The sequence below is a fragment of the Opisthocomus hoazin genome, chromosome 1 (genome assembly GCF_030867145.1).
Source record: "Opisthocomus hoazin isolate bOpiHoa1 chromosome 1, bOpiHoa1.hap1, whole genome shotgun sequence".
Taxonomy (NCBI): Eukaryota; Metazoa; Chordata; class Aves; order Opisthocomiformes; family Opisthocomidae; genus Opisthocomus; species Opisthocomus hoazin.
This window is the reverse complement of record NC_134414.1, coordinates 154,487,233-154,514,324: the sequence shown is the minus strand read 5'-3', so window position 1 is coordinate 154,514,324 and position 27,092 is coordinate 154,487,233. Positions and strand designations below refer to the sequence as shown.

At 41.8% G+C, this 27,092-nt stretch overlaps 2 long non-coding RNA genes across 10 annotated transcripts in view; one reads left to right on the top strand and one right to left on the bottom strand.

Annotated features, from left to right (window-relative positions):
* The window catches only part of LOC142364081 (uncharacterized), a 42,824-nt gene that overhangs the window by 4,350 nt on the left and 11,382 nt on the right, over positions 1-27,092 (bottom strand). Inside the window, exon 4 of one of the 2 annotated variants that reach the window (XR_012766138.1) lies at positions 108-1,773. This is a non-coding gene — a long non-coding RNA (uncharacterized LOC142364081). Of the gene's footprint in view, positions 1-107; positions 1,774-25,391; positions 27,052-27,092 lie in introns of those variants that run through there. The other variant, XR_012766137.1, reaches the window with a different exon arrangement.
* The window catches only part of LOC142364079 (uncharacterized), a 32,759-nt gene continuing 10,104 nt past the window's right edge, over positions 4,438-27,092 (top strand). For 4 of the 8 annotated variants that reach the window (XR_012766134.1, XR_012766128.1, XR_012766127.1 and 1 more), the window contains exons 1-6: positions 4,438-6,684; positions 7,342-7,440; positions 22,244-22,321; positions 23,199-23,313; positions 24,877-25,134; positions 25,291-25,398. This is a non-coding gene — a long non-coding RNA (uncharacterized LOC142364079). Of the gene's footprint in view, positions 6,685-7,341; positions 7,441-22,243; positions 22,322-23,198; positions 23,314-24,876; positions 25,229-25,290; positions 25,399-27,092 lie in introns of all 8 variants that reach the window. The other 4 variants (XR_012766129.1, XR_012766130.1, XR_012766131.1 and 1 more) reach the window with 4 other exon arrangements.

Here is a 27,092-nt window from a genome sequence, read left to right as displayed (position 1 = left end):
GAAAAACATAGGAGAACAGGCGATACTGTGGCTGGTTTTAATCTTCTCTTTTCTTCTTGCTGTTTAAAGAGGATCTCTTAATTTAAAACTGCTGTGAGGATACTTACCATGCTGGCCGTGTTCAAGGGCTGCGGGACATGCATTGCAGATTCTGAACTGCCTTTCTTCTGCTGAAAATGCAGACTCACAGCTGCAGTGTAAACATCTTAGATGAGCGCAAGTAGTGATTGCATTGTGTGTAGCTTAAAACATCCTGCTCCTCTCCGGGATACAAAATTGGCTGGAAATTTCTAGCTTAGTCTTACATTCAGTAAATACAGAGCAAATGTTCTGTATGGGAGAAGGGGGTGACGAGGGAAAACGCTCTCCACGCTCTGCAACAGCCTGTTCGAGCTCGTCTCTGAAGTCGTTTTAAAATCGTTTGGCTCTGCCTGGGCCAGCGTTTTGTTCTTGGTAATGAGCTGTGAGCTTTCAGATTCTAGTCATTCTGGCAATCCCATTAAAACAAAGAGCCAAAAAATTCCATAGTGTTCTCTTCGCTAGAATCCACAGTAAATGCAAAAACATGTGCCTATATTTAGCAGTGTGCAAGCCTGCAGTTAGTCAGGTGTGTCCTTAGCATTAGGTGTCATTACAGCTAATGGGAACTCCCAGCAGAAACTTTAAAGCACGACTCGGTGGTACCAAATACTCTGCCAGAACTGTATGCTGAAAATGCTTGTATCGAAATGGAAGTAGTAGCTTGGGCTGCTGGAATCGTGGTGAAAAGCTGGCTGGTTTTTTAGAACTCAGCATTACTTCTTCTTGAGGTCATGTGCTGTTGTGTTGCACGTGTTGGGTGTGAGGAAAAAGCATAATCGTGAGTACGTATAACATGACAAGCGTATATCACAACACACACTTTTATCATCTGTCTCTGCTTCAGCATTTTTATTTTTCAGTGTAACAGTCGATGAGCAGAAGCTTAATACGTCTTGCTGGAACAAAGCCTGTAGATTTGCTTATAACAGACCAGGTGGAAATCGGTGGGTGCGGGATTTTCTGTGAGGTCGGGATTTCGGTTGTTGGTCCCCTTCTGTGCCCTGGAGAAAGCTGATGGTGTTTGAGGCTGGGGTGATCGCAGGTATGACAAAGACATCGAGCAGATCCCCGACGTGAAGCCAACATCGCTGAATTTTAGATCTCTGCTGCCTGGATGTGTGGAGCATTATACCTCTGCTCCCGTGATCCCATTCAGGGCTGTTGTTTTTGGGGTTTTTTTTAATGGGAGCAAACCTCCATATTCTCCAAAACCAGGTGCCCAGCATGAAAATTTTGACGCCATTTGGCAAAGCACTAAAGCAAAGGTAAGTGCAGGCAATCCGGAGAACCCTAATAACAGGCCGTGCTCCAAGCCCCACGTGTGAAAATTCAGCGTTGCAGTGGTGTAGGTACCGCGACGTGACAGCTGCTGGGGCTGCTTCTCCGGGCCTGCTCTTGAGAGGGCAAAGACCTGGAGCACAGAAGTCGTTCCTGGGCTCTCTGCTGAAAGGGCAAATTGCAAAGGGATTTTTTTTTTACTGGGAGAGAATCCAAAAATGCGGTCAGACCGTAGCTGGCGTGCCAGTCCGTGTTGATGCAGATTCAACAGGACACGCCGCGTATTGCTAAACAAGAGTGGCTCTTGTGGTTGCAGGGGGAGGGCTGGTGCTCATCGGGAAAGAAAAAATGCCTGCCTTCGCTTGTGCTCGGAGAGGTTCCCCACACAGGCCTGGTCCCGGGATTGTGCTCATCCTAGGAGGCAAACGAGAACAAAATAAAACGTTAGCGGAAGTCATCTGTGGTGAAACAACAGGCACCGTTAGAGGATCAGTAAATGGAAATGCTGATGCCAGGACTGCAGTTGTGCACAGCAGTTGCCTAGAGATGGCTTAGCTAAAACCCGCTGAGGCTTCGAGGGGCTTTTGTGACTAACGCTATGCAGTGCTGCAACGTGAACGCATAGCTGTTATGGGAATAATGGGTATCGGACTCACTGATGAAACAAAGTCATATCTGTCGTGAAAAAGAACAGCACATCAAAGGTAGGAAGGGAGGGAGGGTACAGAACTGGGTTAAAACTACAAAAGGGACCACTGAAAGCAGGGTGCTGGTTATACAGACCAGAATTTGACCAGGAGTCCACAGTTTAAACTACACGTGCTTAGGAGAAGAAACCCAGGAATACCAACAAATGATCATCCAAGCAGGAAGATGCCACCTCTTGCGCCGAGTCAACTTTTCTACCAGGCAGGCAGATGGGAAGAAGTCCACCTGTGAGTCCACCATGTGCTTTTGGGTGGTGGGAGTGCGGGAAGTAGGTCCCCACGTGTGCGACGTCAAAGTGCCACGAGAGTTGCCAATGCTGAGAAGTGGTTTTGTACCCTTAAACCTCTCTGCATAAGAGGCGTTTGCTCTGCTGTATGCATTGGTCTGAATTACTGTGTTAATTAATACACGTAGTGGAAGTGTGAGAGCTGGAGCCCACCTCGGTGCGTACAGGGGCCAGGCGATAACAGGGTGCACCAAATCGTGCCCCACTTGCTGGTAACGTTTGGAAGGTTTCTAGAGCAAAACGAATGGCACCAAATTTACAAAAATTGACTAGGAAACAATCCAAACCATTTACTTTTGAGATCAAAGACTTCGCAAAGATGTTAGCCCTAAGGCGGCACCAACCTCTCTGGCTGCACCCAGGAATTTCTGCCGACGCCGAGGATTTTACACAGGTGCAGCTGAGGGGGGGATGTATCCGGCACTGAAAAAGGCTGTTTAACTACATGGGAAATGAGTTTAAGGAGCGTATCTGCTCATATCCCCCATCTTAGAGCCCCCAGCCCAGCCAGGCTTTGGTACAATTGCACCGATGTGAAGGTGGGCATGCCTCTTCTTGGCAGAGAGGGGTTTCCCCTTGGACCACTCAGGATGTGCTTCAGGGCCTTCAGGCACAGCCTTTAGCCCCAGTTAAATACAACCTAGCTGTCTTCCGTAGTGCTTGAACCTAAGTTGTGTCCAGGTTTCAGCTGCAGTACAGTCCAGCTCCTTTATTCTAGGCTCGTAGATACACTTGCTTGCAGCCACTCCGGAGCGTGTGGTCACGTCTGCCTGGCTTGTTCTCCTTCACTGCTGGAGTTTCACGGAGACGTCATCGAGGAAGCAAATCCCAGCTCCTGCTGAGAATCTTCCAGCACTGCGGGCCTTGTAGAACTGGGAGAGCTGCGAGCGGCTGCGTGGCAGACATCTTTGTTGCTGCAGTGTAGACGCAAGGAGTGGAATCGCTGTGGGAAAATGTAAAGCTGCCCAGTCCTAAGAGCAGCACACGATACTTGAATGACAGGAATGTTAACGAAACATTTTAAAGCTCTGTTGGCATGGCTCTGGTCCGGGTGGCTCAAAACCATCCGTGAAGGTACCCAGGTATTAACTTCCGTTACGAAAACTACAGGAGATGGGAGCCTTGAAGATGTCTGTGAGGATCTGGGATTCAGTGGCTTGGACACCCAGACGGGACCAAAAATATCTGTGCCAGCACTGCTTAAAGAAGCAAGACAAAGACATCAAAAATCCCAGGCCAACATACCCACTGATTTTCAAATAGATCTGTGTTCCTAAGTCACTTTGGCATTTTTAATTGTTTTACAATTAGCAGTAATGATTACCAGTCATGCTAAGCATTTGATGGTATAAAGGCTTTTGTCTGGTTGTGGAATACAGTTCATGCCTAGTCTCCAACACAAATCAAAACCATATGAGTAACCAGGTTAAGAGACAACCAAGCTGTAACTGAGTTTCCTGATGTGGCTTATGTTTGTATTCCAGCCAGCGCCTCAGGCTCTTACTCGAAATTTTCCCTGTCCAGCTTGCATATGCAAATGTAAACAATAATATTTCCATCCTCGAGGAGCCCAAGTGAGATTTTGTAGTGCAAACAAAGGCAACAGCGTGTTAAAAAGGGCTCTCCATTCAGCTGAAAGTGCACAGCAGCTTACATATTAATCTATGTTTTTAATCAACAGTTGGAAGAAAGCGAGAAACACTTGATGCACTTAGAGCTAACACAAATAAAAATACCTTTCTTGCATGTTTCTGAATGTAAAATGAAAATAAAATAATACCTGATAAGGTGAATTGGCATTTACCTTTTGTGGAGAATGGCAGTTTAATCCTTTACACAGCAAGACAAGGCTTTCGAACGTCTCGCTTTCGGCGATCAGAACGTCTCATGTTTTGTGGAACTGTGAAGAGTGAAACTCCGCTGGCAGGGCCCAAGGCTCTGGGAGGTTTCAAGCTGCCCTCGGTCTTTGCAGTCCTTCCGGAGCAGATTATTCCCACGTGGGTGCATACACACGCTGCTCTCTGCGTTTAACCTGAGGTTGGTACTGTCTCTGTTACATCTGTTAAAAAGCTACCCTGCGAGCTTGACAGACGGTGTTGCAGCGGTGACTGTTAGAAAATCGGATGGGGAATCCCATAGCTCCTATTTTTATTTAGGCTTGGCTTGCTGGCTCGTTCCAGTGACCTCCGCTGAGGTGAGGCATATGATACACACTATTACAATATAAACACTTTTTTCCCTCTAAAGTTTCAGCACGTCCAAAACTTTGGTTATGTTTTATTTTTCTCTTCTCTTTTTTTCTAATTGCCACGGGTAAAATAAAATGATCGATGGCCCAGGATTTAGTGATTTACCTTGTATTTCCCCATCTTACCGAAACTGAGAGTCAGAGTATGGAAGTTCAAATGGACAAATTAGTTTCCATTTCGTTCCCCTTTGCAATTCAGCAGCTTTTCTAAAGCTTAAGATGTTTTAGTAGCAAAAGGACAGCTTATAAATACATTTCAGACAGTCATCATATTGTACTAGCTGACAAAAGAAAAACAAGCAATCATTCCCAAATTTTATTAAAATTTGAGCAAAATGAGAATTAGGAAAATCTCCCTCAGAAAGATTCCACGCTTGAAAGAAGACTTTTCACACTAGAGCAAAGCGATTTGTATTACCCAGGTCACGGTAGCGTATCCATAGCTCCAGCTGTTCCCAGATCCCTAATGGAGCAGCTACATCTACGCTGGCTTGGGCAAGCACGTGAGCACACAGTGAGGAACGCTCATGGCTCACACGAAGCTGCAGCGGCTACGAGAGGAAACCTCCCTCGGCTGGTGATGGCGTGTTCCTGCCCACAGCTACCTGAACTGCGCTCAGCCTCGGCAGAGGAAGGCAAGCTGTGGTCTGACCAGACGTCACCCAACACGTGTGGTGACCCCGTTGTTACAGACGATGCCGAGTAAGGTAACCACCTCAGCGCACACGACGCGAGCGGCGTCTGGGCTTTGCTCTGACCTGCCGATACACAGACCTGCAGCTGTACGTCACGTTTAGCGGGTGATTTCCCCCAGAGGCAGCAAGGTGTGCTTTTTCCCAAAAATTATTTAAAGCGCTTTTATCACTGTCCAAGCCTGGAGAACTATAGGAACACTTTTTTCTTTGTGCTCTGGGTTAATTGCAGACTTTTAACCCCCCGAAGCACGGAGGATGTGTTACTCCTCTGTCCCCTGCAGCGCGGAGGGAGCAGCGGTTGCCACCGAGGCAGGTGGGCTCTCGCCACAGCCCGAGGGAGGCCAGGGTCCGGCGGCTGCTGTGCGGCGGGCAGGGGCCTCGGCCCCCACTTCTCCCGGCTACAGCTTCGCCGCGCTGATTTACGACCCCCTGCGAGTGCCTGGGATGGAGTTATAGCCCCTTGTATTACATGGTGCCTTCTCTGTTATTCTTGCTGCACGCCACAGATTTATGGCAGCTTTTAAGCCAGGCAGCACGTAAAGAAATATGATCTTTGCAAAATATAGAAGGGACCAAAGGAGGTCAAAGTGTGGGAGCTGAACGCTCTACAGCGATCCAGGATTTCCTTTTATTTACTGCTCACACCTTTTCAATCTCAAGTGGATTTGGGCTGTCTCGGGCGGCGCTGGGGAGGAGTCTGTAATCCACCGAGCCGAGACGCTTTGCCGCAGCGGATGTCTTTCATGACAATTTAGAACACGTGGAAAATCCCAAAATACCATCGGTGAATGAAGTGAATTCTAGACACACAGTGCCAGAAAGACGCAGAGCATCAGGGTATATAGGTAGGAGCCCCACATTCATCCAAAAAGGCTTTCTGTCTCGTGCCACCTCTCACTGTGGCACCGAGCGGTGCTTTTCCAGGTTGATGCCGTCCTGCAGAGTTCCTCAGCTTTTGGCACCGCAGGAGAATCGTTTGTGGCAGTCTTTCACAGAGAAGCAGAGAAAAAGCTGTGCCAGATTTCAATACAATGGTGCGAGGAGGTAAGTAGTGCTGTCAGTAATTCTACTTTATAGCATTTTTTCCATACATTCATCAATTATTCCAAAACTGTAGTGCGCAGGAAAAACACAGGCAGTGCCCTCGCTGTGCAGGTGGGGAAGGTGAGACCTGGCAGCAGGACGCCAGCACCAGGGCAGAGCTGCACAGGGACACCTGCGGGACCATGGCCCGCGTTAAGTGCTCTGCGTCAAGAGGCAAAGCGAAACAGCTGGCAAGAGGGAGGAAAGCTCTAATTACAGTCAACAAACGACTCCTGGGCCAACACCTACTGCTGAGGGCCTTGTCTGGAAACAGAAGCCAGGGAGAGGAGCTCCTTTCCTCCTAGGTGAGTGCTGCAATCCCCTCCAGCTACAGCATCATTCCCTGCATTAATAAGACAAGCTCTGGTGTGCTCCCTTTCACTCAGATTCATTGTCATTATTTGTCTATCTGAGGAAAGAAATTTGTCTCCTTTCTGGTTACAGCCTAGGGCTACAGCAAGGCTCCCCTGGCACGTGCTTTTGGTGGGGTTTTTTGTTTGTTTGTGTTCTTTTTTTGAAAGGCATGGACAGTCTAAATAATAGCCCACCTGCTCTTCTAACCTTCCAGAGCAATGTACTCTCCAGCTGCTTTATTCTGGCCATGCTTAAGTCCTTTACAAAGCAAGGAAAGTTAAAACAGGTCATGCCTTGGGTTGCTCTTTGGTTATTTCACTGGCCACTAGTCCACCCCCAAGCACCTTTTCTTTAGAAGTCTGGACTCTCATGAGATGAACATAGACATCGGAACTGATGATGAACACAAAACTGCCTCCCTGGGGTCTTCTGCAGACAAATTGTTTTACCTGAGTCCACAGGTGACTCCAGTTCATAAAGTTAGCAGCGCCTCTTTAGTTTTCAACACAGAATATCTTTAAAGACAAGCAAACGAGTTATCAGAAATAATTTGCAGGAGGTTTGCTACACTGCTCCGTTACCCACCACCACTGCCATTTCTTCCCCAGGTGTAGTGCCTCAAAGCCTGGGGCTTTGCCCTACAAGGTCGCAGCTGTGGATCTTCTCCTGAGATACATGGTCTCCTCCAAAATGGCATCCAAAGAAGGGTGAGTGATGGTTATGTTGACATTAAAAAAATCTCTTCTTGAAACATAAACACTGCAGTACATGTTTAAGAGTAATATCTAGATCAGTCTTTGTGTGTTCTGAATGTGCTGTATCACTCATGACATATGGCAAGGCCTCGTACAATATGAACATGCTATGTCCTGGGGTTTTTTTTCAATGTTGTTTTGATGACTTACCTCATCAGAAGATCCTGTGTATTTCCTAAGTGCTTTTTCTCAGCTTAGTCTTTGATTATTGGTGATGTGGAGAAAGGTGACCAGGGAACAACTGCGTCCTGCCTCATGCAGTAAGAGATCTAGGGAACAGCAGATTCCAAATGATCAGAAGGAGATGCTTCTTGCCAAGTTGTTACAGTTATGCAGCGGAGATCTTTTCTGTTGAGTCCACCATGGTGCCCTTGGCAGCTCAGAGAGCAGTAGAAGTGAGAGGCATATGTGGATGGCCACAGCAGACGTAGCACTCCTGTCTCACCTAAGGATGGATCCTTGGAAGGACAGAGTCTAATGTTATGAAGTGACTTTTTCCCGTAAGTTTGAGAGTTGTGAAAGGCTTTTGCTATGGTAGGAGCACTGACTGAAAAGAGTTTCTTCAAGAAGCTGCCGCAGTACTAAACTTGCTTTCATTTAGATGGTTTTCCCTTTGTGCTTGTTTTTCAGTAGTGACTTGGCTTGAAAAGAGGATTGCAGAAATGCATGTAATGTAATTATCTATATTATTTTATTGCATATAAATATGATATAAAGCACATGGCCTATGCAAAAGTCATGAAGATGTTCCTCAGATTCTTTTCTTTCTGTCAGGAGCCTCTTGCCCTTGCACTTGATTTGTGCGCTCAATTATAACCATTCCAGTGGGACACATAACTCGAATTTTACGATAGAAGGAAGGCATAAAGTCATAGCTTAAACTGTATTGCACTTATTGCTGGGCTGTGCTATGCATATTTAAATAAAGAAAGGTCAAAATGCTGCACCACTATGGAAGGGGGCACATGATGACTTTATCTGTTGAACAGGAATAATACTGTGTGCTTAGATGTCAAAACTTACTGTAAGGTTAAGGGCACAAAACCTGAAGTTTATATTTAGCATGGCTCGGATATGTTGTGACAACTGCCAGGTACTGGTTAATTGTCAAACAGCAGCTGAGGGGACGGAACCTTTTACCCTTGCTGTTGCTTGGCGCTTAACAGTTTGAGGTGAACACAGCCTCTTGGTTCCTGCGCAGCTGAAGACTCAAACACAGACCGCACTGCTGATAAAGTAATAACAGAAATTACTGATCAGCTCCCAACTTCAAAAGCATTCATTCTTCTTTTGGTGGCAAATCTAGATCCAGCTTCTACATGTGGAAAAAACAAAAAACTCCTAAATATAGGTTTAGTTTTCTACTTCGTAGCTACAAGAAGAAAATACGCACGAATCAGTAACGAAGGCCTGTAAACACTCTTCAGGCTCTGTAGGGTACTTAATCTCAACCAGGGGCTGTAGTAAACCACAATTCCCTAGCTGCAATTAATGCTGCAGACTCCAGAGCCAAGCAAAAAGTTTAATTAAAAACTGATATATATAAATCTGCTGACGCAATCTGTCACTTCTGCATCTGAAACATATATAGGCCTCTTCCTGGAGACACTGGATGATTTAGACTTCAATTTCACTTCAGAAGCCTCTACACTAATACTATCCAGAGAGTGTCTGTGCACACACAACATAAAGTCTTTCTGTTAACTAAATGCATCGATCTCCCATTGCTTTACAAGTCTAGCATATCAGCTGTTGAGTTATTTGCCTAATTTAAGAGACTCGGCAACATTTTCCTGTGCTCCGAATAGCCAGGCATCACTGAACTTTTAGGAGGAATGACATTTCACAGTTAATGGGTATGACAGCACTAGTGCAATAGATTATATTTTGGCTTCAAGTAAGCTTGGGAACTTTGAGGAAATGTCTCGATGATGCTTTAGCACCAGACAAGCTCTGCTCATGTCAGCAACGTTTGACAAGCTGTTCTATAAACATTTAATGAAATGTAGTTTCTTGTTGATTTGTGTCCTGTCTCTCCTAGCACTACATGCTTCAGCCTGAACTCGCCCCTTCTCCCTCCGTGCCCCCGTGCACCGTAGCTGTTTGCTGGACATGACGCTGTAAGCCCTGTAGTTGATTCACAGGAAAGTCTGGGTTAGATAGTACCTCTGGAGATCATCTGGTCCAAACTGCCACTGAAAGCAGCACCTTACATTAGGTTACCCTGGGCGCTGTCAAGCAAAGTCTTGAATATTTCCACCGAGAAATGGCCTGCCACTTCTCTGGGAAGTCTATTGCAATGTTCAGTTGTTCCCTGGCTGAAAAATTAATTTTTTTGTTATATCCAGAAGGAATTTCCCTTGAAGCAACTTGTGCCCTCGCCCTCTTGTCTTGCCGTCAGGAGTCCTTTTGAAGAGAGTATCTCCTCTACAACTACCTTCTTTGGGTGTTAGAGACACTGACTAGATCCATCGTGAGCCTTCTGCTCTCTTAAGTTGAACAAATCCACTTCCTTTAGCCTTTTTTCATATGCCAGGTTCTCCAGTCCTCTAATCATCTTGGTGGCCCTCCAGTGGACGCTCTCCAGTTTTTCGGTGTCTTGAGCTGGGGGGCCAAAAGTGGACATTAATTTCTAGGTGTAGCCTAACAAGTCCTGAGTAGAGTTACATATACATTGGCTGGCCTGTTTAGTATGTCCATGCAGACACTGGCAGTTTGTGTGATTTTGGACCAACAATATTTTGATGTTACGGGACTTGGGAATAATACAAGGCTTAGCTGGTTTTGCTTTCTCAGAAAATTAAAAATATGTAGAAAGTCTATGTGACACTAGTGAGTTCTGGCATGAAATATGTTAAAGCAAGATGAGAGATGCAAAACAGCTTCTGACACAATATGAAACAGACAGTTCTAACTAGCTCTTAAAAATTAGAGGTCATGTATACTGGGGACCAAATCACAATATCGTATATGTTTGAGCAAAAATTAGTCTATTAATCTCATTTTATTTTTGGTCTTTGTTGATGTACATTCATATAGTGTTTTGGCTGTTAAGCACTAGTGATGCATTGCTAAACGAGAGTGAACTATGGAGTCGTTATGGCCAAAACTTTTCTTGCATTCTTGAGGAAACACAGTAACGCATCAGTTGCCAATGTGTACCCAACTAGATCAATACAGATAAATCTTGCATTCACAGATGTATTAGGAGACCTCCAGAATATTATTGAATTAGAGATACCCTAATCAGCAATTGTTAAACCGAAAGAGACAACTGCATTTTGTGTTAACGGGAGGCTTTCAAATCAAAAACAAAAAAAACCCACCATAAAACAAAGCCACTAGAATATCTGTTCATTAACTGAAGCTCTGTTTACTGCAGTAGTGATTACACAAATCAAAGCAGCTGAAGATACAGCCTACAGTTAAGAGATTTATCTTTACCTGTTCTTCAGGTTTGTTTTCATATGGAATATTAAAATTCCAAAAGTAAGGAATAAAAGGCTTGATCTTAAAACATCTAAAACTCAGCTTGGAAATACAGAATGGATTTCTTTCTGTATCAAAAGAAGTTCACAACCACAGATTAACTCACTCCTGTTGCAAGATACTAATACAAAGATGAGACCTCAAAAAAATCAAACCAAAGCAGAACAAAAAAACCTGAATAGCAGTTATTTCATCAAAACATAGGTCTTAAAGCATATTTTGCCTTTTTCATCTTACTTATTTTGCCTATTTCATCTTATTCATGGCAGTTGTCCTGCCATGAGCTGGGTGACATGGAGAGAAAAGCAGGCAAAAGCATACTAATATGCAGTAAAATACAGAATTTAATGGAAATTTTGGGGAGAAGATTCTACCTGTCTCTTCTTACATTCCCTCAGATTGAACAATAGAGTCAATGTACTGAAGTCTCTTATTTGTTTATGTTTAAGTTTGATTATTTATTTTTAAGTTTGCCGTATCTAACATAGACTAGCTACATAACAGGGTTCCTGAAAAGCAGAATAAGGTCTGGATATGCACTCATGGTTTGGTGTTTGTAGTTAGCACCCTCAAATGAGTCCAGCCTGATACTAAGTCAAATGTTTAGTGGGCTAAAAATACTGCAAGCCAAGATAAGGTTGAAAGCCAATATGATGATACTTGTCCATTTTCTCCTAAAAGAGGATGGAATCCTGAAAATGGATAATTAGAAGCAGGAGGAAGGGAGTACGTAGGAAGTGACTCAACAGGTGACGAAAATGCAACTGAGATTGCATATGTGCAACATGATCAGGGTGGAAAAATAATTACTTGAGCTGGGAGGACGGCAAAATGAACCGTAGTGGAAGAAGTTGGCTTAGTCAGGAGATAGAAATCTGATGCTGGAGAGAGTCTGAAGCTGAGCCTGATCAATCTGATTCGATTTTTTCAAAACGCAAATTCCTCCTGCTCGACAGGACATCGTCTAGTGAACTGAGTATACATTAGCTTAAAATAAGTCCATCTGAATTGGTCTTCAAACTGAGAGTTTGTCTCACACAAACTGAGAGTTTGTCTCAAACAATATCTGAACTCTGGAGTGTGTGAGATTCTGCGAGCCAAGTGAGAGCCAGAAGGGTCTCCTGCAATTCAATATTCAGCAGCTGTTGAAGCTTTTAAGTTCCTCATGTTCAAGAGGGAGTCACGGAAAGAAGACTCAGGGGAAAAGAGATTTTAGAAGCACTGTTACTGACTTACAGGTGTAAATGTCTACTGAAGATCGAAGTAAGTACGGAGGAACCGGCAGAGAGGAGTTGGAGGGAAACACAGAAGCTGCTGAGAAAGATAGCATTTCAACATTGTCAAAATTGTCAGTATGTGTATTAAAGATGGCAAGGATGAAAAATGAAATATTGGATTAATATAACACATCAAATTGAAATAAACTGGATCTGAAGAGAGGCTGGAGACAGATCAGACTGTGGCATCAGTGATCACAGCAGGGATGTGGAAGTATTATATCTACAGATGCATCAGCAATATAAAACAAGGACTTCAACTTCCAAACACTGGGAATATGGGTTAGAGCTTCAGCTGCTAGACTCATCTGAGATTTTGGGAGCTGCACGTGAAGCTCCCTGGTAAAAGACAAACTGAGACACCTAAAATATTAGAAAATTTTATTTAAGAAAAGGCATAAATAAGCAGTAGAAATTATAAAGAAAAGCACTGAAACTTTAGTTACGGCTTACAAACCCGTAATACGAATCTGTCTCAACATCTGCCTTCCTTGCTTCATGCTTATTTAACATGCTTTGCATGTAAAATAGTGCCTTTATACAAAGTTTCAACTCTTTTGCAGCAAGTGTTACTGACTTAATATAAAGCTGCTCTTTGAAAGAAGAGTTACTTTCCCTTTTGGCACTTCTAAATATTTCTGTTTCAACTTTGTGCTCCTTTCCCCCCTAAGATCTGAGTTGCAGAGCTGCTTCCTTCAGTCCCCAGTGGAGGCCTATTTGTATTGGCTTTGATGTAAGCAGCAAGCTGCTTGGCTTAATTGTAAATTTTCAGGGGAAGAGTTTATTCACAAATGAATTACACAGCATGAAATCTTAAAAGTTGCAGTTAGACGCTCATGGAAAAAATGCATAACGAGTTTGGCAGGGAAGAATGCCACAGAACTGATGTTCTCCTCATCTAAAAGGGCAGCGTGCTTTCATGAAGAGGCAGTGGGCAAGACAGAAAAGACAGGCATCGACACTGACGAGGAAGGGGCTGCGGAGTGACGTTTGATGTGCCTGTTCGGTGAACTACATGTGCAGACTGGAATGAGAAATGCTGCACAGGGAGAAAAAAAAAATCCTCATTTCCAATTAGCACGTCCAGAACGTGGTCTGCTGAACTGGCCACCTGGCTTTTGGGATGTTTAGCAATGCTCTGCACAGTAGCATGATACTGAGTAGCTTGTAAGCTTTACAGCTGTTTTTTGTCATATCTTTTTTGTTTAGTACCAACAGTGCACATCATATTTTAGAGCAGCGATAAATTGTTATGCTTGAGGCTGGGTAGCACCTACAAGTAGTGTGTCTTTGGTCCTTAGGAAGCCACAGACCTTGTAGACATCACAGCTCCTTTCATCCATTTTGTTCATTGAAAGCTGAAGCAGTAGATGCTACCATGACAGCTGCGAATCAGCGGGGCAATACTGGGGTAGTTTGTGAGCTGAAGCCTCAAAAATAGACCTCCTGACTCTGAAAGCAGGTGTGGGAGCCAGGTCCTTGTTTTGGTGGAGTTGAGTGTGTCGAAGATAAAATCCAGAAGTAGAAATGCAAGCAGAGAGGTGTGTTAGGGAAAACAGCACTTTGAGTACATTTTTTGTAAATGGATAGGATTGTATATACAAAAAAATAAGTACAGGTTATATCTTTACCAGTTAGTCTTCCCAAGGGAAATAACATGCAAGGTTTTGACAGCTGATTAAGTGCTGGGGCTAGAGAGAATAACCGCTGATAGTCTCAGAAAAAATCAAAAAGACCAAAATAATCTTAAATAAGAGCTGTATGTTTTCTAAAAATACTTAAAGAAGCAGCAGGTAGCTTCCCAAGACAAGCTTACAGGTGACGTAGAATTGAGGAGATAAAACCTTTGGGGCAGCTACACAGTGTCTGAGCAAATTAGGGGGCCCAGTTGCAATGCTGCCAGTTCAGAAAGACAAGATGGAAAGATAAAGCCACCAGCCAGCTGGCTGCCACTGATCAGAAAACGTCCTAACAAGTATGGAACAACAAAAAAACTCAACTGCTTGGGTGCATACGGGCAGAGAGAAACTGCAGCAGCAAGGAACTTGCAAAAGGAAATTAAAAGATTGTCAAGAAATTAAAAGCTGTCAAGATTCTTTGATGTGGAGCCATGGGTCCTTCCAGTATTTCAAATTTTCTTATACTTTGGATACAGATGGTAGAATTTATAGACCCTAAAATGAGTGTCATAAGAGAGAGTGGAAGGTTATTACTACAAAAGTATAATTTTCTAGGGGGGCAGCATCAGTCAAGACACTGCAGGACGACGCTGCTGCTCTTGGTTAGGGAACAATAAACTAGAATAGACCTAAAACATAAGGAGTTGTGGTGGGGATAGGAAGGATGGAAGTGATTGCTTTACCTTAGAATAACTAGAAAAGGCAAATATTAGCTCCAGAGGAAAATGTCTTATTTCAGCACATAAGTAAAAACCTTCCCTGAAGTTATAATCCCAGCCTTGCTATCAGCCAGATCTTCTCCATAAAGGAAAGCTCAGCAGCAGTTCGAGCACCGCAGGTGTATGAAAAACGTCACCAGTTTTATCCTGGGTGATGATTTCAAAATCGTTCCATAAAGTCACTGTAATTACGCTCATCAATGCTTTAAATGCCTGGGATGAGTAGGAGTACCAGCGCCAGATAAAAATCCAAGAAGAAAGATGGAGATGTTGCATTTCTGCACTTGCCAAACCGATCCCCAACCCACCAGGTGGTGGCAGGAGAAGCTTCTGTGGCTGGTCACCACGTACAATTTTTTTGCTCTCTCTTCAGAGTGTAGAGCACCAGGTGATGATGTAGTAGGTTTCATGAGAGGCATTTATGAAGAGAAATCACATTGGGCCTGAATCTAATGATGAAAAATTGCATAATGTCTCCATAGGTCACAAGAAAACATGGAAAAAAAAAATACAATTTATGGGAGCAGCAATAATGTGTCAGCTTTTTCTGGGAAGGCTGCAAAGACACATAAAATACAGTAATGCAAACAAGGACAGTATAATTAATTTGCTTAATAGGCACCACAAGGTAAGCAAACAAGATAGCTTGATGTGCTGCAAGGAGGGAGATTTGACAGCCTGTGAAGTAAGAATGAAACTCTGAAATTGTCAGGGGTTTTTTTTGTGAAAAGCTATGCTTGAAGGAGGTTCTCAGAAGTGACTAAACTGAAGCATTAGGAAATAAGTCCATTAAAAAAGTATCTTGATTTATGATTATAGAACAGGATGAGTAATCTATTGCAATGCGGTAGAGGGGGAAAAAGCAACTTATGTGCCCACGAGTCAGCCTTTAGAAGAGCGCATGGGCTGCAAGGAGGGGTGGGTTTCTGCCGGAGCAGGCACAGCCGTGGCCTGACTGAGGCGTGAGGGTATGGCTGTTTTGCCAGACTGGACAAGGGGAGACCTGTGGTGCAGGCACCTGACAGAAGGGCTGCCTACCTCTTGGTCCCATTTAAGGTTCTGAGGACTTCGGTGAGACATAGGTGTGATGCCAACCACAGGCTGGCCAAACACACGTGAATGTGCTTTACCCACCATGCATATGTTTGGCTCTGCCAGTGACACGAGAGCTCAAAACCCTGTGGACTCAGAGCCCTGATCCAGTGCCGTCACCTTGCGTGCTGCATCGCCTCTCTTTCTACATCCCCCCCAAAAAAAGAACCAAATATGCCTGCAGCTGCAAGGATTTCTCAATGTTACCCTGTCAGTAACACACAAGAAGCATCCTCATCTGCCATAAATCATGCTCAGACGAATATAAGTATTTTCTGGCGCCCTTTCAAAGCTGTGTTGCAGCTTTGCCTGTAATTCTCATTAGGCAACATTGCACCTTGTATCTGCAATAACATCTAAACCCAGTCGCTTTGCTGGAACATCTGTGTTCAGCTGGAGCAGGAGGCAGGGCGATGCACAGTGTTGCTGACACAACCATGCAGCTAAAACACGTTTCTGCCTCAGAAAGTCAGAGAAACGACAGTGCTCTGCCAGCCCGTGACCTCTGGACTGGCGGGTATGGACTTTATCATTAGGAGCAGTCAGCTTCAAATTAATAGAGAAAAAATTATTTTTTCTTCTGTGAACCATGGTAGCCACAGCATTACATCATTATTTCTTTCTTCAACTACTTTGCTGGTTCAGTTCTAGTTCGACTCTGCCTTGGCATAATCCCAGCCAGGCTGAATACGAATTTCAGCTGAACCAGTATCTCTGCTGGTTCAATGCCCCTTTCTTGCTGTGATACATAGATTATCTGGGAATAGGAATGCAATGAAGATTGATGAGTACAAAGTGTATTTTCTGACTTTTTGTGACTCTCACACTTGTATCTGTTCCAGCCTCTAAGTCTTCATGGCTATTGGAGCAAGAATGAGGGATGATCAGAACATGTATTCTATATAAACAAGATACAACATCAGAAAGATACTAAACAACCCCTCAAGCACTGCTTACAAATATGGGAGACGTATATTACCAATATCAGAGGCCTATATAGGGACAAAAAAAGACTACACACTATCAACTTCGGGTGTTTTGAAGACAAAGCACCTCAGTCTGGACTGAAACTCTGTGACTTGAACCTCCCCCTACCAAGGTCAGAATTTATTTTGAAATTCCAAGATGAGATGAACCCCAATTTCAACTTACAAAAAAATAAATATAATTTTTCAACCACCGTCCTGTCATGTCAACAAAACTGGGAACAAATTATCAACTACTAAAAAACGTAATGAAATCTCTTTTTAACTGGAAGAGGCCAGCTTGTGTTTGCCCAAGGATCATTATACAACTTTGCAGCACTAGATTATATATGATTTGAACACTGTATTTCTAAATGAACTAGTTTCAAAGTGATCACTTTTCATACGCATGTTTTGCTGCAAGATAAAATGAACTGTAATGTTGATTTCCTCTCAGCTGTCTCTTAGTTTCCCATATATATATACATAGTGGAGTGTAAATTCTTGGTATATTAATGAAATGCCCAAGTTTTAACGATCTATATATATGAATTTGACCACCAAGTCTACAGTGGAGAGTCTCTTCCCCATAACATTTCTCGGCATTTAACACTGCTTGCAAAGTCAGTGAATAAATTCTCACAAAATACTGTGGTGAAAAGCTAGGTATTGTTACTACTGTTATCAACGTGCTCTTTTTTATAGAGGGCAGAAAGAATTCGGTTCAATTGACCTGTATTACAGGTGTTACAGCATAGAGAGATCCGACCCCAAATTCTCCTTTTGCCCCCTCTCTCCAATCCTTTGGACCTTGAAACCTGCTTTTGTACTATCATCTGACTTATGGGTCGCCTATACTATTGACATAGTAAGCATCTCGGTGGACTGAGAAACAAATAGCCAGTGGTGTCACCGCATTTTTGGTGTAAATCACTACGTGGAGCATCGCTGTTACTTTGGGAAGACTGCAGAGTATTTTGGACTGAGGTAAACTACAGCCATGAACTTTTAGTGTGCCAACTAAAACAGCACAAAAATATATTCCCTCCACGCCTAGCAGTTGCAAGGCTTTCACAAGAGAAAATGCAGCAAGCTAACTATAAATAGCAACTTCACTAAAATTAGATAGAACTGGCAGGCTCTCGTCTATGAATGGGAGCACTGTTAATATGCTCATCAGGTACTGGAAGGGCTCCAAATCTGACAAGGCCTGCTACGGCGCAAACTTTCTTTGCCTGGAAAAAAAGAGCAGAAATGGCTGAATGAATAGGGCTGGGGATGTTTTCATAACTGGGTAATAATGTCAGAGACTGCCTGACAATGCTGATTAAATTTGAAGGGGGTACTGCAAGTAGGGATATTTCTCATTATTCCTTATTGCTTTGCTTTGTTTATGCTAACAGAAGATGCCGTTAAATCTAATGAATAAAGAAACATCTGAAATCTTTTAGTGGAAAATTAATACTGAGATACCCAGTAAAATTAAACCAAACTGGGTAACGGTGTGAATTTAAAGTATGTAACTGCTTTTGGATGGTTTCCTTCAGCAATGATTAAGGCTTCTTTACACTCCGACCTGGTGAAGTTACTGAACAGTGAATAAAAATATGAAATGATGGTACACCAGGTACTTGGTACTAATCTGCTGCCTGTTCCCCTGCGATGGAAACACCAAAAATGCTGTTTGGCTTTCTCCAGTTCGAAATAGACTTTATAGCATAGCAAGTGCCATTATGGTCACAAAATGGTAGAGAAGCTTCTACTGAACAGATGCACTGTGCTGACCTTCTTTCTACAAGTAGCACCACTGACATACTATCATTTCTGCACCTGCTATCAATCAGCCTACACTTCCAGATACAGCTTTTTTTTCCCCCATGAAAACAATTAAGTTACCTGATACAAGGGCACCTTGAGTGCATGCTGTATTACCACAAGGGAAGTCAGAGCTAAGCAGCTGATGAATTGTGAATTTACACCAAGCTTATTGTACAGTGTCTCTCCCGTGTTGATAAACCATTAGTTTACTTCAGTTTAATTCACTGTGAGCGTGAATTAAGTTAAGGCAATTATGGCCGGCTGACTCCTAAATGAGTGTCCATGGAGAAATTATATATGCTCGAGTTATATTTACTTTAAATTCACATCTTTTTTTGCTAATTCACTTTGACATCTTGAGTAGGACAAGCCTTTGGGTGTCCTGGGCTCGTGCCAGAGCACCTTGAAGATAAGGAAGGAGATTTTGAACTAGTCTTAACAGACAGAAGAAAAATCTGATTGTCAGAGGCTTCTGAATGAAAAAATTACAGAAATTTTTCTACTAACTAGAAGACATATGAATGGCTCAAACATAAAAGGATGTTTAAATGTAACTGTGATAATTTAATGTTTTTTTTATGAGAAACATTAAAATTAAACAATATAGTACTTGGTCTATACCCTCCTTAAATCAGCACAAAACCACAAATTTACCCTTATTATGTCCCAACTAATCTGATCTTTAAATGGGCTAAAGTATTTGCTATCATGGCTGTTTCTACAGAAATCGTATCTTCATATAGCTGTATGGACTTGTTTTTAATGTACAAAATTATTTGAGTCCTGTGCCATTTCATTTTCATTCTGGATTCAGGAAATAAGCGTGAGTTATTCTAACTTCAACTCAAAAAATAATGACCCTTTGAAACTGATATTGCTCCAGTCCTCCTGCAGATTTGTCACCATCACGTTAAAGAGACCGTATCAGTGGTCTGAAGGCTTCAAAAAGCTGTAATGAAAAGTAGGTTTAGCCTTAGCTTGCAGATAATGTTTTTGGCTTTGGAGAAAGTTTCTGTAAACCAGCGCTTTGAAATTTAATCCTACGGGGGTTAAAACCAAGACTGTTGTTTCTCATGTACAGGATTTAATATTTGGATTAACCACTTCATTAGAAAGGTCATGACCTTTGTTTATGGAATAGCTTCTGTATTTTTAGCCCGAAAGGAATGAAAGCTTTGATGTACAGAGTGCTGATAGCGAAGTATGTATTTTCACTGGGGAAATGTTATGTGTCAGTTGAGGAGAAGGAATGAAGTCTAATGAGGATCCAAATGTGCTTCTTGAATAACTGTGTGTGCATGGAGGTGAAACAACCAAAGCGACAAACTTACCAACAATTTCCTATATGAAGATATAAGCCCTGTTAGGATATTGCTGTATTTCTTTTGGAAAAAAACTCTTTTTGGAAGACCGTGCACACGTTTCTTAAATAAAGTAATAAATGCTGAAGATTCAGGAATAAAAGTTTCAGAACCAAAAATATCCTCCATTCTAAACAGGGATCTCAATCGAAAAGATAATTAAATAAAAACTAGCAAAGCAACTAATGAAAGTTCAGGCTACACTTCACAATTCCAGTTTACTCTGTAACTACTTTTTCATCCCTTTCCAACTCCTTAACTTCTTCCACATGAAGTGTGCTTTACAGTTATTTGTGAGACAGCTGCCACTAGAGGTCAGATGTTTATCATTCTCTGTAGTGTCATTAATAACCATTAGTGCTGTACAGTTTGAAAATAACATCACTGCGAACTGCCTAAAATTATTCTCTTTCTTATTCGTTTATATGTAGATATAAATACAAATGTGATTGACGCCATTTAGAAATCAGAACACTTAAAATCTAGTTAGAATTTTGTTTAAGGAATTTGTAGAGTTTGATTTCCATTGAAAGCTCGTGTCTCTGTAATTTGTGCCTATCTCAGTTTGATATCCTCAAAAAAACAGACTAACCCAAACTATTAAGTTTTTAGCAGCCTCTCTGGAACTGCCACTTGGTACAATTTTGGGGGGGGATGTTGCAGAGTGCTACGTACAAAGATGAAATTTCCCAACGTGCAAAGAAACATTCATTGATTTGAGTTATTGCTGTACCAAAAATAATAGAGAAGCTATAGTTTGCACATTGATAATGGTGATGAAAATAATTGTTAGATGCAAGATTTGTACTTTTTGAATTGTGTACAGCAGGTTTTTTACAGTAATTTGTACCAGCCCAAAGTAGAGGAACATGCTTCTCATTTGGTGACAGATATTCCTGTCCCTTTCATCTTGACTGGCTTCTGGTAAGGGAACAGTGAGATGATGTGGATCTAGCAACGTAGACCCCACAGTCTGACTTAAACCAGAAATGCCAGAGGGATGTTAGATTCAAAGAAATCAGGTGGTCACAAATGATGTAAAAATTAGAAACAGAATAGTCAAGAGCAACACAGATCAGTGTTTGCCTAGCGATGTGGTCTCTCACCACTGCAAAAGCAAGTAGCCAGCTGGGCAGGCAGCAAGAGCATAGGAACAAATCAGCTACGTTGCCCCAAAATGAGGGATGCTGGAGAATTATTGTTCAGTATAGGGCTGAAAACAAAGGACACAGAGCTAAAGGAACTAAGGAGTGGAGGTGACCAGCTGATGTTCCCACCACAAAAAATGCATGGGAAATCAGGCTTTGTTTTCTGGCACACATAAAATGTGTGCATGTATAGAAATAGTTCTGCTAAAGGAAGTCCTTAATTTTTCCAGCTTGCTCCCAAGCTCTTTATTAACTAGACAGTCAGTAACACTACCTTGTAGAAAATTATGAAGAATGTAAAACGTTGAGTTTGGTCTTTGCCAATGAATGCAATGAATATTCAAACAAGAGTAACACGAATAGAACAATCGTTCCGCGTCCAAATATATAATCTTTTCACAGATCATGAATACGTATATATTTTTATGCAGGATCATAACATAATGATTTGCTGAGCAAGGCTCAGAAGTACCTAAGAAAAATCAAAAACTTAGTTTGTTAAAATAAGATGATATCTAAATCAACTAAAACAGCACAAGGAGGTGACACACTGCAATTGTATCTAGCTCTGCAGAACTCCACCTATGCTATTGCACTCCCAACAGCACGTCTCCATAGGAACTCTCATTAAATGATCTTATGGTGATGCCATCAATAGGCCAATGGCACGCAATAGCCTGTGCAACAGGTATTTAAAAAGCAGCCTTGCAGTCACTTGGAAACACATGCAGACTACAGCTAACAGATTAATGCTTAAAGGACCAAAACAGCTCAGCAAAAGAAAAGAAACTCCTCGCTCAAGCTTCTCTTTCATGAAACTGCTCTCATGACATGCCTCTGTTCCATAGATCTAAGCAAGAGCGGGTTCTTTTGCTTTTTATAGAAGAAATAAAAAATCATCTTTGCTATCCTTCCATTGTTAAATAACACAGTTGGGTTCAATATTTTGTCAGAAACCATTCAGTAGTAAAAAAAATAGCTCTAGGCTATCTGGATGTGTGCTAATCGGCCCCAAGCATTGCTGCCGGTCCAGCCGATTAAACTTCTGGTTTTGCTACCATTTCACTGGGGACACTTTTCCCCAGGAAAATTTGGAGTGAATCCAGCTTCTCTTTAAAATGTGTGCCACCTGATATACAGAATATGTCATGTAAACTGCACAGAGACAATCTTCAAAGCTTACTCTTTTCTTTAATACCTCTTTCAGAATGCAGTAAATGCTCTTACAAAGATTTCTGTGATGGAAACAGCAATCACTGTGTATGTTCTGGAGCACATTTTCCAGGTATGTTGGAAATACATGATTTCAGTTTGTGATTTAACCATGTACCTCCATACAAAATGGCAGGGGACATGCAGTGCAGTGTTTTAGAATCCTGCCAGGTTGAGGGACAGTATAAATTTCATCACCGAAAACCTCAGAGTGTGCCAATTCCAAATTTCAGGGAGATTAAACTTCATTATCAATTAGATAAACACAAGAATTGACAGAACACGTGGCAGACAACTTTTGAAGTGCATTACTCTCTTCTCAAGGCAGTTACCCTCTTCTCTTTCCTTGACTTTCTCCTGACTTTTGTTCATTTTGATTAATAAAGAATCAAGCCCCAAAACAATGATAACAGACATACTGGAATTACTGTGTAAAGCCATAGGCCAGAAATTAAAACAAATCTTTATAATTTTCAAGCCATAATTCCAAAAATTGTACTTTTCTTCTCAGAAGTGTAGGCCATTTCAGAATCTATTTGTAAATGCATTGTGTGTGTGTATATATATATATATATTTAAACCCTCATCACAGCATCTGACGTACCTCGGGGCTATTCTAGAGCTTGGGAGAAGTCTGTGATACATCATTCAAGTTACCAGTAGTTAAAAATTAAACCTGTAATCATGCTGGTAGCTGTCGTGACACAAGGGAACATACAGAGGCAGAAGTCCCTTTCCCTTGATGGCTGAAGATCTTTCAAAGTTATCTGATTATATTTCAAAGCTTCTTTTCACTCAGTAAAAGGATTCTTGTAACTGCACTAGTGTTTTTACAGGGAGGAAAAAAGTGTTGTAAGAGCATGGCTCTGCAAAAAGGTTGGTCCACCATGATTATTTGATTCAATACTGCATCTATGAGAAAGTCTGGCGCTTTTTTTTTAACTTTACAGGGAACTGCACTCTTAAAAGAAACAATACAGTGAATATTCGGAGAGCCTTGATATTCGCCAAATCTCTGCAATCAGTGAGCTTTAGAGACAGCTGTAAAATCAACCATATTCACAGGTGAATTGTGAATTTTGTTAGAGATTTTAAGCCTTTTTCATTAAAAAATTAAAAACCAGAAACAAAACAAAAAACCCCACCCAAAACAACCAAAAAAAAACAGAAGCCGCCTGAAGATGGTAATTTCCTGGAGTTATAGTTCCCAAGAGAGCAGAAGGAAGGAAAGGAATGCAAGAGTCATTTTTTAAATTGTAGGAACTGAATCAAGACATAAATTCATGCAGCTCCAACTTCAGGGTCTAAACATGAGGAGACTGTATCCTAAATTTCTTTGTGTTGGGGCATGTTAGTCTCCCTTCTTTTCAAGAGACAAATATGCTCAATTTTTCTTCTACGGGTTATGATTCAGGGAAATGCACTGTAGGCTCAGAACATCTTTCAGGATCTGGCTCAATTTCAAAAACTGCAGACAGTATCAGAGATTAATTTGTGCTTTCTCTGCTACAAAAGTCTCTTCAATTATTTCATAAGAAAGAATAAAAGTCATAAACGGTTTAGGAATAACGAAGAACTGCTGCTACAAGTTGATTTGGCGTTTTGAAGGGTTGGGTTTTGGTGGTGGGGATTTTTGGTAGTAGAAGTCAGTCTTTTTGTCTTTGTTTATAGGACAAATGGATATTAGAAGCAGCAGAATAGAAAGAGGGTGCAAGTTGGTTTATGTCCATTTCTTCTTCTAATCTCTCCACCTTGTTTTTAACATGGCTTGATGCAATGTAATCCTCGGTGCAAAAGTCCACAGTTACTCAACGTCCGTTTACTTCATGCAAATATTTTTGTTATGACAGAATCATTATTTTAGAGGATGGCACAATTGTCCTGTTACTATTTTAAACCAGCCGCTGGTAATACAAAACTATTCACAGAGTACTGTAGAATACTACTTTAGGGTTTGCTAAAACTGGATTTAGGGTTTACTTTGGTGGTTTTGATGACTGATTTGCTCAGATTCTGCTGTCAGTGCCACAGAGCTTTGTCTGCTTCTGAGAACATCCTCAGAAGAGGGACTGAAATATTTTGTTCCTACCCGAGAGTAATGTAAACACAAAATATTTCATTTTTAGGTTTAAATAATTGCCAGAGGGTGTTCTTTGTTACCTGTAGAGACAAAATTTAATTAGGATTAAAAAAAATAAAATTAGTTTACAGGAAATCACCTATTTGTGTTATTGTAATGCTGTAAGACAAATGCAAGGATGAATATTTTTAAATGAGAGAAAACTGGTTCTATTAAATCTAAAAGTCATGGTGTGCTTTTCAGCAAATCTGAATATCATTTTGGTAGGTATGCACTCATGTTTGTTTTGTGCAGGTGGTGCCTGTGGAAAAGTCCTGTAAACATGCTGAATGTTAAAAAGTCATTCTAAAACATCACCTGTTAAATCAAACTCCCAGTAATTTGTTATCAGGCCTGATATCCCTACAATACATACTGTGCATGGATGTTAATGATTTTTTTTTAAATAATAGTTTTTCCTAACTTCAGAAGCACCTTGGTATACACTGAACTGCTACGGCAGGAAATGCTTATCCTCATGGACAACTTTTCCATTTGTTTCTTAACAGTACCAGCATCTTCTCCGCATCCAAGCAGAAGAGCAGTAAGGAAGAGAAAGTCACTTTTCTTTCTGTACTATGAACCTGGCGAAAAGCCACCTCACTATGGTGCCAGGAGAAGGAAAATAGTAATAACACAGAGAAGAATGTGAAAGAACTGCAGTTGTTACACCGCAGTTAAACCCAGTCCATGGGATAGATAAGCACGACAAACTGAACTGGAAAGAGGCATACCTAAAATCTGCGAGTTTCCGAAAGCAGCAGAAGGTAAAGCCTGCTGAATATCAGGCAAGGAGAAGCTATATATCGTAATTAATAGAGCATTCATAGCTCCTGTTTTGTGCAGCTGCTAGGCACTGTGGTGAGTACAGTGCTGTGCTTGCAGCAGCGTGTTACAATCTGGTTTCTTTTGGTGTGCTATAGATGTAGTTTCCATGTGTGCTGCAGGACAGAAAAAGATGTGCTTACGGACCCGCCGGGGCTTCAGCGCGCGCCGTCTCACATGGGGTTTGAGGATGTGTTTTGCCTGAGGTAAACACAAAAGTTCTTTGTTTTGTTTAAATTATTCCGTACATACATTCCCTGTAGAACCTGCAGTAGCTAAATTCGCTTTGACTAATATTTACAGGAATGGCTTGAACAACTCGTGATTACGACCTGTCAGTGTTCTTGGCAAGCTCTGCTGTTTTCTGGAGGGCTGAGTTGTTAAAAGTGATGTTGTGATGATGACTATACACTGGCGGAGTGTCAGCAGTGCAAGGTTTCTTTGCTTAATGGCAAATGGACAGAATAACTTTGTTAACACTAAATGATTGCACTTTGTAAAGCTAAGTCACTGCAGATATTATTCTTTCTTTTTCTGAAAAGCAATGCTGGTTTAATCCATTTAATGCTTGAAAGGTTAGTATGAAGCAATGGGTTCTCTGTTTCCGCTTTCATCTCTCTGTAAGTTCTGGCACAGTTTTTTGGAGGCATGTCCATAAAAGCTGCATATATACAAGAAATATATGTATCCATATGTTACCCCTGAGACAGGGATTATAATTTTGTCTTTGTTGTGTGATCGGCATGAGAACTGACCTTCCATCAGCTGCCTTGTAAGTTGTAGTTTTGCTGTGTTGACCACCGATACTTTTTGGTAATGATATGGGAGGAAGACAAGAACGTAATTTTGCTGTTTGGTGGGTTTTTTTAAAATAACTTTCTGGTTTGGGTTCTCTTTTACACCGGTGAACCTGGCAAGGCAAAAATAATCACAACACTTGTATCTCACAGAACCTCCCAAAAAAGAGATAAAACCTGCTGACAGGTTTGGTATGGGATGGCCAGGTTGCATGGTACTAATAGAGACGAAAGGGCAGAAGCATTGATGGCCATCCTGCCTGCAGGCTCCACTCAAAGTTCTTCACCGTCAACAAAGTGCAATTTGAAGGTCTCTGTTTCTTTCCTCCACGATGTCTCTGCATCCAGTACGTCTCAGCAGTCCATTATTTTCCTTTTTTTTTTTTTTTCAATACCAGCTTTGCACTCCTGAGCCTCAGTCTGAATACCACCCTCAAAAATTGATGAAGCATGCCAAGTCCAAAGCGGCGTTAACAAAATATGTGTGCCACATCAAGTTTTCCTCATGACCTTTATTGTGACCCTTGTGTTCCGCTGCTCTTTCTGGGCACTCCCTCCTGCTGTAGCATAAGCTTCTCCGGGAGGAGCTGTCCCTTTATTTGCTGTAAAGCTCTCCCATGATGGATAAAAAATAACAACGGTGGGTTACAGTATGCACGGCATGAAGGACGTGGCTGCCAAGAATGAAGGCTTGATCCTGGCGTTCCACAAAAAGAACGGCTCAATGTATTTAGCACATTGCTCCAAGTGATTAATCCAGCAAATAAAGATGGTGTTTTTTTCATCAGGCACATGAATATTTTTTAAAAGTAAGTTTTAATTCTGCTGGAGAAACAAAGCCTTAGAATTTCATTACCTAATTTTTATGGGCTTTATGATAACTTGTGATCAGGAATGGAAAAGCAATACAAAATAGTAGACTACTGTATAAAACATATTTGCTCAATCTTTTTGGTATCCAGGAGCTTATCAGAAACCTCATATCAGGTACAGGCTGCTCTGGGTCCAGCCTGTTGTGTCTTGCTGGGGTGGTATCCAGTTCAGCAAGCTATATTCAGAAAGCTGCAGAGAGATGCACATTGCAAGAAGCATTCAGTATAGAT